We start from the raw sequence: 12,328 nt of genomic DNA, 5'->3' as shown, positions 1-12,328 counted from the left end.
CAGCACCTCACCCAAACATAGAAAGCAATGGTGATTTGTGGCAGCCTGATGCATGACACTCGGTGACCTCTCAAGGAACTCATGGCCGACAAACATCACCCCTTTCTCTCATTAGCAAAGAGTCTCATACACAAACGTAGGCCAAATAAGAGCTGCAGGATAGTTTTCAAAACATTTATTGAAAATACTGCAATCTACGATAAAACATATGAGCTGCAATCATTAGGGCACTGAGATGTAGCAAGATAAGGATTGTGATCAGTGGAAAGAAAATAACAACCGAAGCATATTTGAGTAACACGTGTATAGGAATCCCACCTAACCCCTAACTTCTATTGAGAGCATAGCGGTGATAAGCCGATCTGCCCCTACTTAGTCCATGGAAGGAGCCACACGGCCATTACCTGAAAACAGGGGTCTGCCTGCCGTCTCCTTGGTTGGTGGCAGAGACAAGGCTGAGGTCAGCAGTGAAATGGCATACAGCATGGATGGGTATCCTGGCCGGAATGACCTCTCTCCCCTTCCCTGCATGATGTTTTTATAACAAAACATGTTTACGTTCAGTGCGAAAGGCCTGACATGAGCATGTGCCCAAGTGTTGGACTGTGTGGACACTCTTGTGGTAGCAATAAGGCTGCAAAGGGGGAACTCATCACATGCCTGGGTACTCACAATGGGGGTTTGGTTTGTGAGGGTCCTGGGAGCAAAGGAGCACCATTGGTTGTCGTGGACTCAGATCGGGGAGCTCAGGTGCAGAGGGTATTGGTCGGCCAGTGTTCCTGTGTCAAAGGAGTCCATGGTTCTTTGTTGGACCTGCAAGGAGGGGACAAATTAGGACAGCTGGGCCATTCTTGGTGCTGGCATCTGTGATGCTGATGTCCCTCACAGCTAGTCGGTCTTTGCAACGTTAAGGTCAGGATTGGACTCAAACAAGCATTGGTTGCTGCAGGGGTCTGGTACCCTCTGCATCATGCAGGATGGCTCCGGTGGGTCCTGGTATCTTCTCACTTGGGGGTAGAGAGGTCCAACCTCTTAGAGCATGGTGACATCCTCCTGGGCAGCTGCTGCATCAGTGGGCCCGGTGGTCAGCAGAAAAGTGAGCAGGACATTGGGGTTGGTGCCTGCAGGCTGCAGGTAAGTGGTTCCTCCACTTTCAGGGAGATGCTGATGGATTGGTGAAGTGCTGGAGGCCCTCCAAGGCTTTTGGAGGTGCAAAGCTGCAGGACGGGGTGGGTTGTTGTGATTGTTGGGTCAGGAACAGGTAGGCAGGCCTGGTTTTGCACCAAACTCCATCCACAGTTCTCACTTCTTTGGCTCTCCTTTGTCCTTTTCTTTCTTCAGTCAGATGAATCTGTTCTTCTGGTGTCAGGGGGTCACCTAAATACTCAAATTAGGGGCACTTAGGGGAGTGTAGGGTTGTAGCCAATGGGCTACGTACCCTTGGGGAGACTACTTCTCCTATATGACCACTTCCTGTAGAAAGTGGGAATAACCTTGTCCTGAAATTCCTGGTTCCACCAAAACAAAGATGATGTAACCCTTTCTTGAGTGTCCAATTCAGGTAGCCCACCCTAGGGCTGTGACTACCCCAACGGTAGAATATACCTACCAAATAACTAATTTCCCACCTGTCCTGGTGCCAAATTGGCCTCAAGGCAGTGGGTGGCAACTCACAGGTCTAGGGGAAGATGGGGTTGCATATCAAAGGTGGCAAGGACCTGAAGTCCCTGGCCTTGGTATACAGATTCACTAGCCATCCTGCTGGAGGAGGTGAGACTACCTTCTTCAGAAGCAGACATTCTTTCTGACCTATGAGCGTGCTGTTCTCACCTCCAGGAAATCAGAAACATGTCTGTAGTAGCAGGTTAGTCAGTACCAGTCAGCCAGCACACTTAGTGGACTAGTAAGTTTCAGGGAGCACCTCCAAGGTGCCCTCGGGGTGCATGTCATTATAAATCCAAGACCGGCTTCAGTCTGGATTTAGTAAGTGTTAGTCCTGGCATTCTTGGTGTAGTCTCCCCTAACTTTTTGCCTCTACCTCCCAGGTTGCATCTGTGGTCTGGACTCTGATTTTGTTGTTTTTGTTGCTCTGGGTACTTTACCACTGCTGATCAGTGCTAAACTGCAAGTGCTCCCTGTGTAAATTGTATGTGTAATTGGCTTTTCCATTATTGGCATTTTTGATTTACTAGTAAGTCCACTAGAGGTGCCCACGGTATGTAAATCAAATGCTACTAGTGGGCCTGCATCACTGGTTGTGACAACCACATGAGAAGCCCTGTAACCATGGCTGAGACCTGCCACTGCAGTGTCTGTGTGTGGAGGTTTAAATTGCCAATGCGACCCAGACCTTCCCTTTTTATGCATGTAGGCACTCCGAAGGCAGGCCCTCGGTAGCCCCAGGGGCAGGGTGCAGTGTATGTTAAAGGTGGGACATGCACTGATGTGTTCTTCATGTCCTAACAGTGAACTACTGACATATTCGGATTTTCACTGTTGAAAGGCCTATCTCTCTTATAGTTAACACGAGGGCTGCCTTTAAATACCTTTTAAGTGCAGTTTCCCTTTGGGAGTAGATAGAGATGTGGAGTTTGGGGTCTCTGAACTCACAATTTAACAATACATCTTTTAGTAAAGTTGGTTTTCAGATTGTTAATTTGAAAATGCCACTTTTAGAAAGTAGGCATTTTCTTGCTTAAACCATTCTGTGTCTTAGCCTGTTTGTGGGTTCCTTTTCTGGGTCACACTGACAGTTGGGCTGTTTGTTCATCTCCACTAGACAGTAACACAATGGGTGCTGGGATGTAGCCTGCATATCCTGATGGGCCATCTGGGCTAGGCTGGAGGAGGAGTGGTCACTTACACCTGAAAGGGCTGTGCCTGCCCTCACACAAAGCAGTCTCCAACCCCCTGGTGTGCGTCTGGGGCGAGGCCTGGGCAAGGCAGGATCCTGTAAATCACAGAGACTTTTCTTTGAAGTTGGGCAACTTCCACAGCAGAAAATATTGGACTCAAAACCCCAGACTTTAGATTACTTCAAGGATTCACCAGGAACCTCTGCCAGGAGAAAAGCTGAAGTGCTGGCCCTGCCTGTGACTGTGCTTTGTTGGGCTATCCTGCAGTTGCTGCTTCTGCCTGTGAAAGAGAACAAAGACTGGACTTTGTTGTGCATTCCTGCTTGAGAGGTATCTAAGCTTGCCTCCTGTTTTTGAAGCCTCAGAGACAGCAAAGGCTTCACCAACCAGTCTCTGAGTCTGCAAGCTGTGGACTCTTGCCTACCAGAGGGTGCCATTCCAGTTTCTGAGCCCCTGGAAGTGAATTTCTGGAGAAAATCCTGTGAAACGACGCCAGACTACTCTATACGACTTCGCTAAGAATGCTGCTGCCCGAAGCCTGCAACGCCACCTACACCTGGATCTGTGGACCTTTCCGAGGCACGATGACCACACCATTAACACAGGCCTGATGTCACTGCAGGCGCTGACATCCTCACAAACTCATGAGTTGGAGTGTCGTACACCTGACGTTTGTGACACCTGACTCCGTCGGAGCACCCGTGACCCTGTGGCGTGACCGCGACCTCTTAAGATCGCCCAACAGCAACTTTACTTCACCGAACTTTGAATTTGCTGGGGGTGCCACGCAACCGATTCCTCGCCACCGACGCCACCACACCTCCACCGCTTGGCAGCAAGGACCCATAATCTCTTCGTGACACCTACACTCCTTCGCCTCGCAGCACCGGAACAAACACTGCATCGGATCCAGCGATGCCTCTCTCCCCAACTCCGGGCACCGACCTGTTTTCCACACATTTTGCTAAGGTACTGTACCTGGGGGTCAGTGTGACTCCATAAACAGCGCTAATAGCGTTGCATTGTGGGAAACAACTCTGTCATGGTGCCGCTTTAACATCAGATTGCAGCATCTGTGCCTCTAGGCACTATTTTGGTGTTTTTAATTGCTAAAGTCATATTTTTAATTGTGGATTTTTTTAATCACATTTGGTCTTGTTTTATTTAGATAAATATTTACTATTTTTCTAAACCTGTGTGGTGTCCATTTTGTAGAGTTTCACTGTAATACTATGTGTGTTGATACAAATATTTTACACATTGCCTTTGTGATAAGCCTGACTGCTTGTGTCAAGCTAACAAAGGGGTGAGCAGGAGTTGTCTTAGGTGTGTAACTCCCTTATCCTGACTAGAGTGACGGTCCCTGCTTGGACAGAGTGCAAACTGACTGCCAACCAGAGGCCCCATTTTTAACATTAAAAGAAGGTGTTTGATACCAAACACCATAGGTTTCAGTAAAGCCGTTATGTAGCTGGGTAACTCATCATGACAAGTATCCAGTACATACCTTAAGATGGCTTCCCTGTTCACTTGTAACATCTATCAAGTGAACTGGACATCACAGGGCCATATCTGCTCATGCACATATGTTCTCACATCAGATAGAATACACCCTGCCTCAGGGCTCTAAGACCTGCTGTAGGGGTGATTCACATATATTAGATGCAGTGATTTTGGGCATGGCCTACAATGATTGTGCCATGATGTGTTTTCCTTCATTGCTTGCACCACGGCACAGAGTCTGCAATGGCAGGGTGTGTGCAATTTTTAAGGGGGGTCCTTAGGGTGGCACAATACATGCTGCAGCACTTACGGACCCTCTCTAGTACCCAGACCGTAGATACCAGGGGTACCATTTACTATGGACTTACAGAGGTACTAGAGTGAGTGCCCATTGTGTACAATTGGGCATTGTTCCTTGTTTTAGGAAAAGAGCACAGGCCCTGGGGACCTGTTTAGCAGGAACCCAGTGCACCTTCAGTTGAAAACCCTCAGAATCAGTGGCAAAAAGTGTGGGGGATGACCATGTCAAAATGGACACTTTCCAACAAGGCATCATTGGGTACCGTACCACAGGACTGGACCGAAGGGAATTGGAGTGCTCGATCACCCAACTCCTTCTACTGACCCTTCCTGCTCCTTGAAAGATAGGATTTTGGGGAGAGGCATCCCATAATCCATCAGCTCCAAACATGGTTACCTTGGACCTGTCAAAGTTGGCCTAGAGGTGGTTCACATGGAGGACCCTTAAAGAGTTCCTGGATGTCTTGAACTCCATCGAGTAGGTGACCTCAACCTTCTGTTCTTTGACTTCATAGGGCAGGTCTACCAGCCCTTTAAGGCCAGGGACTCCACAGGCTCCTTAATACACACCTTTTGTCCAAGTTGGTATTCCAGTAGGGTAGCCTTCTAGTCATACCAATGCTTCATCACTTCCTGGCTGGCTCCATATTCTCAGTGGTTTCTTGCTAGAAGTGCTTCATCTGGGACCTGAGGGCCAACATGTAGCTCGTTACATCCTGAGGAGATTTTCTGGCAGCTTTGACAAGACTGAGAGCTCTACGCACAAGGGGACAAAACAGAAGTTCAAAAAGATTGAACCCCACTTCCGTCTGAGACGCCTCCTGGTAAACATGGCAGGAGGATGCCCACTTACACCTCATGGGTTCTTAATGATGCCCTTCAGGGTCTTGTCGAATCTCCAAACAAGCCCATTTGACTGGGGGTGATATGGCATGGAGAACTTGTAGGTTATACCACACTCACTCGAGCAGCTCTGCTGGAGTACTCCAGGGATTGGAGCCGCTCCTGTTTTGCCAAGATGCGGTAAGTCAACCTTCCCTAGAGATGGGAGTGGGGGGGACCTTTCTTCATATCCCGATTGGAGCCCATCGAGGATGTGATGTCATCCGCTGCATCCTCAGCAGTCCTTGGGTGTCCGTCATGGGCAGTTCTCTCACTATGCTAGCTTGACCTGCCAAACGCAGCCTCAGTCTTTTTTTTTTAAATAACTATTTCTGAATTTGTACATAAATCAATACAACTTCGAACAGCGACAGTTACAACATCTTCAGTTACATACATGTAATGTGTTAAAGCTTTGCAGTTCGTTTCATAGCAGTGCACCATATCTATCCTGTCGCGCCCACCATTACAGTTTTTTTACGGTAGTAACATTGGAATAGTGGCCTAAGTTCTCCGAGTTAATAATAAATGCTGCAAATTTGTGTTAATTGGAAGCCTGCGTCCTGTCTCTTAGCAAACGGTCAGTTTGCGCGACATGTGTGTGTCACTATTGCTCTTTCATTCTCCCACTGGTTCCACTGTTTCCCTTCCGACTATGTATATATGGTAGGGTTCCCAGTTTTTTTTGGTTCGACTTTTTGGGGTAATAATTCATTGTACGTGTCTGTCTGTGTGTTGCAGTATAGCATGTCTGAGTGCCATTCTTTCAATGTCTGCAAGGGGCCGAGGTCCCACCGCATGGCTATCCTACATTTTGCCAGTAGCATACCCATTGAAACGAGGCATCTGTTTTCTTTTGTCCCTTCTCTGTTTTATCCTAGGAGGGCCTGTAATGACGTGTGCACCAGTGGGTTATCCACACAGAGCTCCAGTTCAGTAAATACGTTATTCCAAAAACTTTGTATGCATGGGCAAACCCATGCCATGTGTAGAAAGCCTGCCTCCTCCTCTCCGCATATAGGGCAAGTTGATGTGTTTCGTACCCCATATCTGAAGAGTCTAAGGGGTGCATAGTATGTCCTGTTGATATATTTGAAGTGGATCAAGCTGTGTCGTCTGTTCAGTGATATGTTTAGTTTCATCATGCAGCAGTGTCGCTATTTTGTGTCTGTGATCCGTATCCCTTTATCTCTTTGCCATTCCAATCTGGATTTCGTTAATTCCATCACTTGTGCCTCTTGTGCATATGCGTATAGTCTGTTCACTAACTTTCAGGATTGAGAATCGTGATAACCATGGTAAGTGCTTGCATTTTTGAAGGATCTTGCAGCTCGCCCCTAATATTGTGTGCATAGCGTAGCATGTTCTGTAGTATTGATATTGCATAAGTGGGGTTGTTTTCTGTGTCTGTGCTGTAAGTGTGGCCCAAGTGTGCATTACTCTCTCACTGAAGAAGACCCCCATCAAAATAATGCCCAACTTCCGATAAGTCGTAATTGCAGTCTTATCTTGCCCCAGCAGAAACCGGTCTGTGAGGAGAGTATTATTGAGGTAGCGCATGCCTGACCATGAGGCTGTGACATGCGTGTGTGGTGGTGTTTAAGGAGTCAAATGTTCCTCGCCTCTGGGCTGGGGACTGAAACAACAGACTCGACAGAGGGTGCGGTGCCGTCATATCTCATTTTATTATCAGGTAGGGTGTCTCAGGGGGTCAATGGAGCCAGTGGTGTGCGAATGTTGAGTGTGCTACTCTGTAATATGTTTCGAGATCGGGTGCACTTAGCCCTCCTAACTCGTATGGTAGTGTCGGTACTCTCCACTGTACTCTGGGTTGCTTACCAGCCCGTGCTAATTTAATGAGGAGTGTCTTCAAGGTAGAAAAACCTGTCTGCAGGAGTAGGATGGGAATATTTAGGAAAATAAACAAAATCTTGGTAGTATCACCATCTGCATGAGGGCTATTCATCCCATTAACGACAGTGGTAGTCCGATCCACCTGTCCACATTTTCTGTCAACTTTTGTATTGCTTTCCTGTAGTTGTGCCTAATGACTATCTGGGGGTCGGTGTTTATTTGTATGGCCAGGTAACGCTCTGAGTCTGTTTCCCACTTAAGAGGGAAATCTGCAACTATCAGGGTTGTGACCTGTGCGAGGGGGAATACTATGGATTTTTCCCAGTTTATCCGCAAACCGGAAAGTGTGCCGAATTTTGTGACTTCTCGGAGTGCAGGTGCAAGGTTACGGCTAGGATTACATATGTGCAGCAAAGTGTTATCTGCATAGGCAGAGATAATCAGAATGTATCCTGAGAATTGAATGCCTCTGTGTCCATGGTACTCATGCACCGCAAATGCCAGCGGCTCCGCGTCCAGCGCATACAACAGGGGTGACTGTGGGCACCCCTGCCTGGTGCCTCTGGTGATAGATATTGCCTCAGAGACAGCTCTGTAAATTCTAACTCTGGCCACAGGCATTGTGTAGAGGGTTTGCACTAGTTGCATAAAAATATCTCTCACTCCTATACGGCACAGCACCGCCAGCATGAAGCTCCATTCCACGGAATTGAGGGCCAGATGTATCGAAGGATTTTGCCTTCGCAAACGGTGCAAATCAGTAAATTCCACCATTTGGAATGCAAAATCACCTTTCATGATGTATGAAAGGCATCCGCTGTGCAATTATAAGGAATCGCTAAAAAAGCGATTCCTTGCAACTGCGATGAGTAAATGTGAATCGCAATATGCGAATCGCAAATAGCGATGTGAATTTGCGAATCGCAACCTGCGACTCGCAAATTTAGTATCGCAATGCAATGAATAAAAAAGTTGCAATTTGTGATTATTTTCAGAATGGCTTTTTGCACTTGCAAATTACCACGAAGTGAAATCAGGTGGTAAACAGGTGCAACCTATATAAAGTGGCCCAGAATGACTCAGCCTCATTTCCACAATGGCTGCACTCTTCGTGATGGCGACGAGAATGAGGATCCTGGCAGGTTTGAGGAGAAGGAGACGGGAGCGCATTTTCAGAGTGCGCATTACCCTTTTTGACCAGACAGAGGAGGAGATATATGATAAGATTAGGTTAAACTCAGCCATGATACTCGACCTGATAGCTGATCTACAACCCCTACTACAGCGTAACACAGTCAGGACCAATAGCATACCCACCCATGTGCAGGTATAATGCTCCCTGCACCTATTAGCCTCAGGGAGCTTTCAAGGGGTCATAGCAGCAGCTGGAGGGGTCTCACAGAGTGCTCTTTCACGCTTCTTCAATACATTTCTAAATGCCATGCTTAGCAAAATTCAACAGTACATAAGATTCCCCAACACCCCACAGGAATTACTACAAACAAAATTCTATTTCTACCAGACTGCCCAATTCCCACATGTAATAGGCTCCATCGATGGGACACATGTAGCTATCTGTCCACCATCGGCCACAGAGTATGTTTATTGGAACTGAAAAAGTACACATTCTATGAACCTACAAATAATAAGCAATGCGTCCAACATTATAACAGATTTCGTGGTCAGATACCAAGGTAGCACACATGACTACTACATCTTCCAGCACAGTGGAATATACACAAGACTACTTGCTGGGGAGTTTGGCGAAGGATACCTACTTGGTAATGTTATAGTTGACAGTGTCACCTTGATGTATATGTGATGTCACGGATGACAATTACTCATATTACTCTCTTGTCATTTGAGGAGACAGTGCCTATGCTGTGCGGTCATTCATACTGACGCCCTATCTGAATCCTGCCATGCCAGCCGAAAGGAGGTATAATGCTGCTCACAGGAGGACACGCAGTGTTGTAGAGAGGACCTTTGGCCTGCTGAAGAGCCGTTTCAGATGCCTACACAAGAGTGGTGGTGCACTACAATACAGCCCTGAAACCACTTGCAAAATTGTGGCTACTTGTGCCATGTTGCACAACATTGCAACAACCAGGGGCATACCAGTGGAACCCACCAAGCCTGACTCAGATGAGGATGACGATCCCTTGCCACCCCTTCAGCCAGCAGACAGAAGCAGTGCAGCAGAGGGCAGACATAGAAGTGCTGAGATCACTCACAACTATTTCTGATGTAAGTAATGACAACACCATGTCTAATTTTATGTATTGCTGTAGGTAGCATCTTTATTGCCTTGACTTCAGGTAATATATGTGTGATTAGGACATAGCTATGCACTATACACAAACAGGTGCTAGTTACAATGTCAAACTATTAGCATCATAGTATCACTGCTTTGCAACAAGATATGCAAGTTCCCTGTACCTCTCAACATTACTTTCTACGTCCACGCACTCCACTTGAGTGCTCAGTGGTCGTGGTGCCACCTCTTGTTGCAGGTTCCAAGACAGTACTGTGCCTGGTACTGCGACACTAAGGATCCATCACAGGGGCTGTTTCACTGCTGAGGCTAGAGAGCTCCTCACTATCCCCACCATCCAGTTCACTGTTTGTAGCACTCTGTGCTGTCTGCATTGTCTCCAAAACATTGGTGATTTGCACCAATCCTTGTGCAACGTCCCGACTGCAATGTGCCATCTACATTTGTATGCCAACAGCACGTTGTGATACCAAAGCAGTTGTGGTCGAGAGCCGATTGACAGATCTGCAGAACCCATCCAAATGGCACAGCAATTGGTGATGGCGCCTACAGTGGCTGACATGCTCCTGCTGCATCACAGTGCAGAGTTCCCTAATGGCGTTTGTCATCTCCTTTCCGTTTTCTGCTGCTGTTTGCTGTCCCTCATGCAGCTTGCACATGTTTTCATTGAGAGACTCGAACTGCTTTTGCATTGATCCCATGTTTTCATTGAGAGACTCGAACTGCTTGTGCATTGATCCCCTGTTGTCAATGTGAGACTCAAACTGCCTGTGCATTGCACCCATGTTATGATCGATTGACACCAACTGCCTGTACATTGACCTCATGTGTTTACATTGCAAGCACTGCTTTTTCAGCATGAAAGCCTCAAGGTCACCAAACAGTGATGGGCCCTCACCTTCCTCTGTGCACAGTCTGCCTGCTTCGCGACTCCTAAGGGTAGTGGACTGACGCTGGGGCAGGGACTGCTGTCTGTCAGTGCTTCTAGCCTCCAGGGGTGGTGTGGGTACTTTATCCGGCATTTCATCAGAGTCCAGGTTATACTCAGAGAGAGGTAGCACTCTTGACCTGCGTCTAGTTTGTGCTTGTATGAAGGACTCACTGGTGTTTGAGTCGGACTGTGGATGAGTTTTGCTATCCCCCACATTTCCACCTTCTGCTGTGTCAGGGCCCAGAACATCTGCAACAACAATGTGCAGCATGTCATTTTTTGATTAGTACTCAAATAGTTGCATAATAGTATTACATTTACACTGGCATAGTATCACTGAGAGTCTTTTGTGTTGTTTCTCTGTTTGGTTTTACACTATCTTGCGATTTATGTGGTAGTTGGACTTTAGGGGTGTGGACTACCACTCCCATAAAGCATTGTTGTGTTGTATGTAAGATGTGGCATCGACTAATCACACTGCATAGTGCCATTGCTATTTTCTAAGGGGCATTTGTACATGCACATACGGGGAAACACATCGTTACTGCCCTTACCTTTGCTGGTGCCGGGTGTGCCTGAGGTGTCAATGTCAGTGACACCACTGACAGCTTCAGGAAGCAGTGTCGACTCCACCATGTCTTGCATTGATGTAGACGGTGTCTGGGTGGGTGGTCCTCCTCCAGTGCTCCTTGTCTCCTTCAGCCTGCTTGCTACCATCTCTTTGGCACGTGAACGCAAGTCATACCAGCGCTTGCGTATCTCCTTGACGGGAAGTTGCGCAACACCCGCTCCGAATATGTTGGTCTGGATGTCTGACCACAGTTTCCTCTTCTTACTTTCAGGTACCTGTAGTGAGTTTTTTCCCAAAAGTTTGTTGTGATTCCTGACCACCTCCTCGGTGAGCACCTCCAGTTCATGCTCACTGAATTTGAGTTTGTGCTTCCTGTCTCCTTTCTTCTTCACATTTCCATCAGTAGCAATAATCCTGTTTGGTCCTGGCTGGCTCTCAAGACTGCCTCCCTGGTGCTTGGCTGGGGCTCTTTGCCTGCTCCTGTGGATGGGGCTTCTGGAAACAGCATGGACTGACTCACTTCCTGGCTGTGATGTCATCAGGCTGTTCCAGGTTGCTGTTTTCGCAATTTGCGATTTGCAAATACCGATTTGCTATTTTTTTGCGATTCGATATTTCCAACTCGCAAATTGTGATTGCGAATTTTAAAAAATCATTTAAGGAAAAGAAAGAGAAGAGAAGTGTACACTTCAACAGATGCAGACCTCCACAATAAAACTTTAAAGACTCAGACCCTAAATCACATTTTGGTACCTGAAAATGAACTATAAGAAGGGGAAGTTCTGATCCTAAACTTGGGCCTCTGCCAAGCAGTTAGAGGGGCTGTTTCGGGAGGGAGAGCTCTGCAAGACATCTGTCTGTGAGCAGTACTTCAAAGGCCTGCTAGTCAGTGGCATAAAGAAACTTGAGGCCCCCCCCCCTGCAAAGTACATGGAGAGCCCCCTCAGACCTATTCAGGAGCTCTCAGGCCACGGGCCCACTACCCGTGCAAGTCAACTTTTACTACTTATCACCCCCATTCATGCCATGACATCTCACCCCCTCACCCTCCTCACTCCACTCCATCCCACACACTGCACCTATATATATGACTAACCACAATGCCAAGCCCTGCACACCATACCAATGCATGGACAGCCCTCCCAGCCCTGCATGGA

This window comes from Pleurodeles waltl, chromosome 4_2, assembly GCF_031143425.1.
Source record: "Pleurodeles waltl isolate 20211129_DDA chromosome 4_2, aPleWal1.hap1.20221129, whole genome shotgun sequence".
In the NCBI taxonomy this organism is placed as follows: Eukaryota; Metazoa; Chordata; class Amphibia; order Caudata; family Salamandridae; genus Pleurodeles; species Pleurodeles waltl.
The sequence above is the reverse complement of the archived record's forward strand: the minus strand, read 5'-3'. Positions refer to the sequence as shown.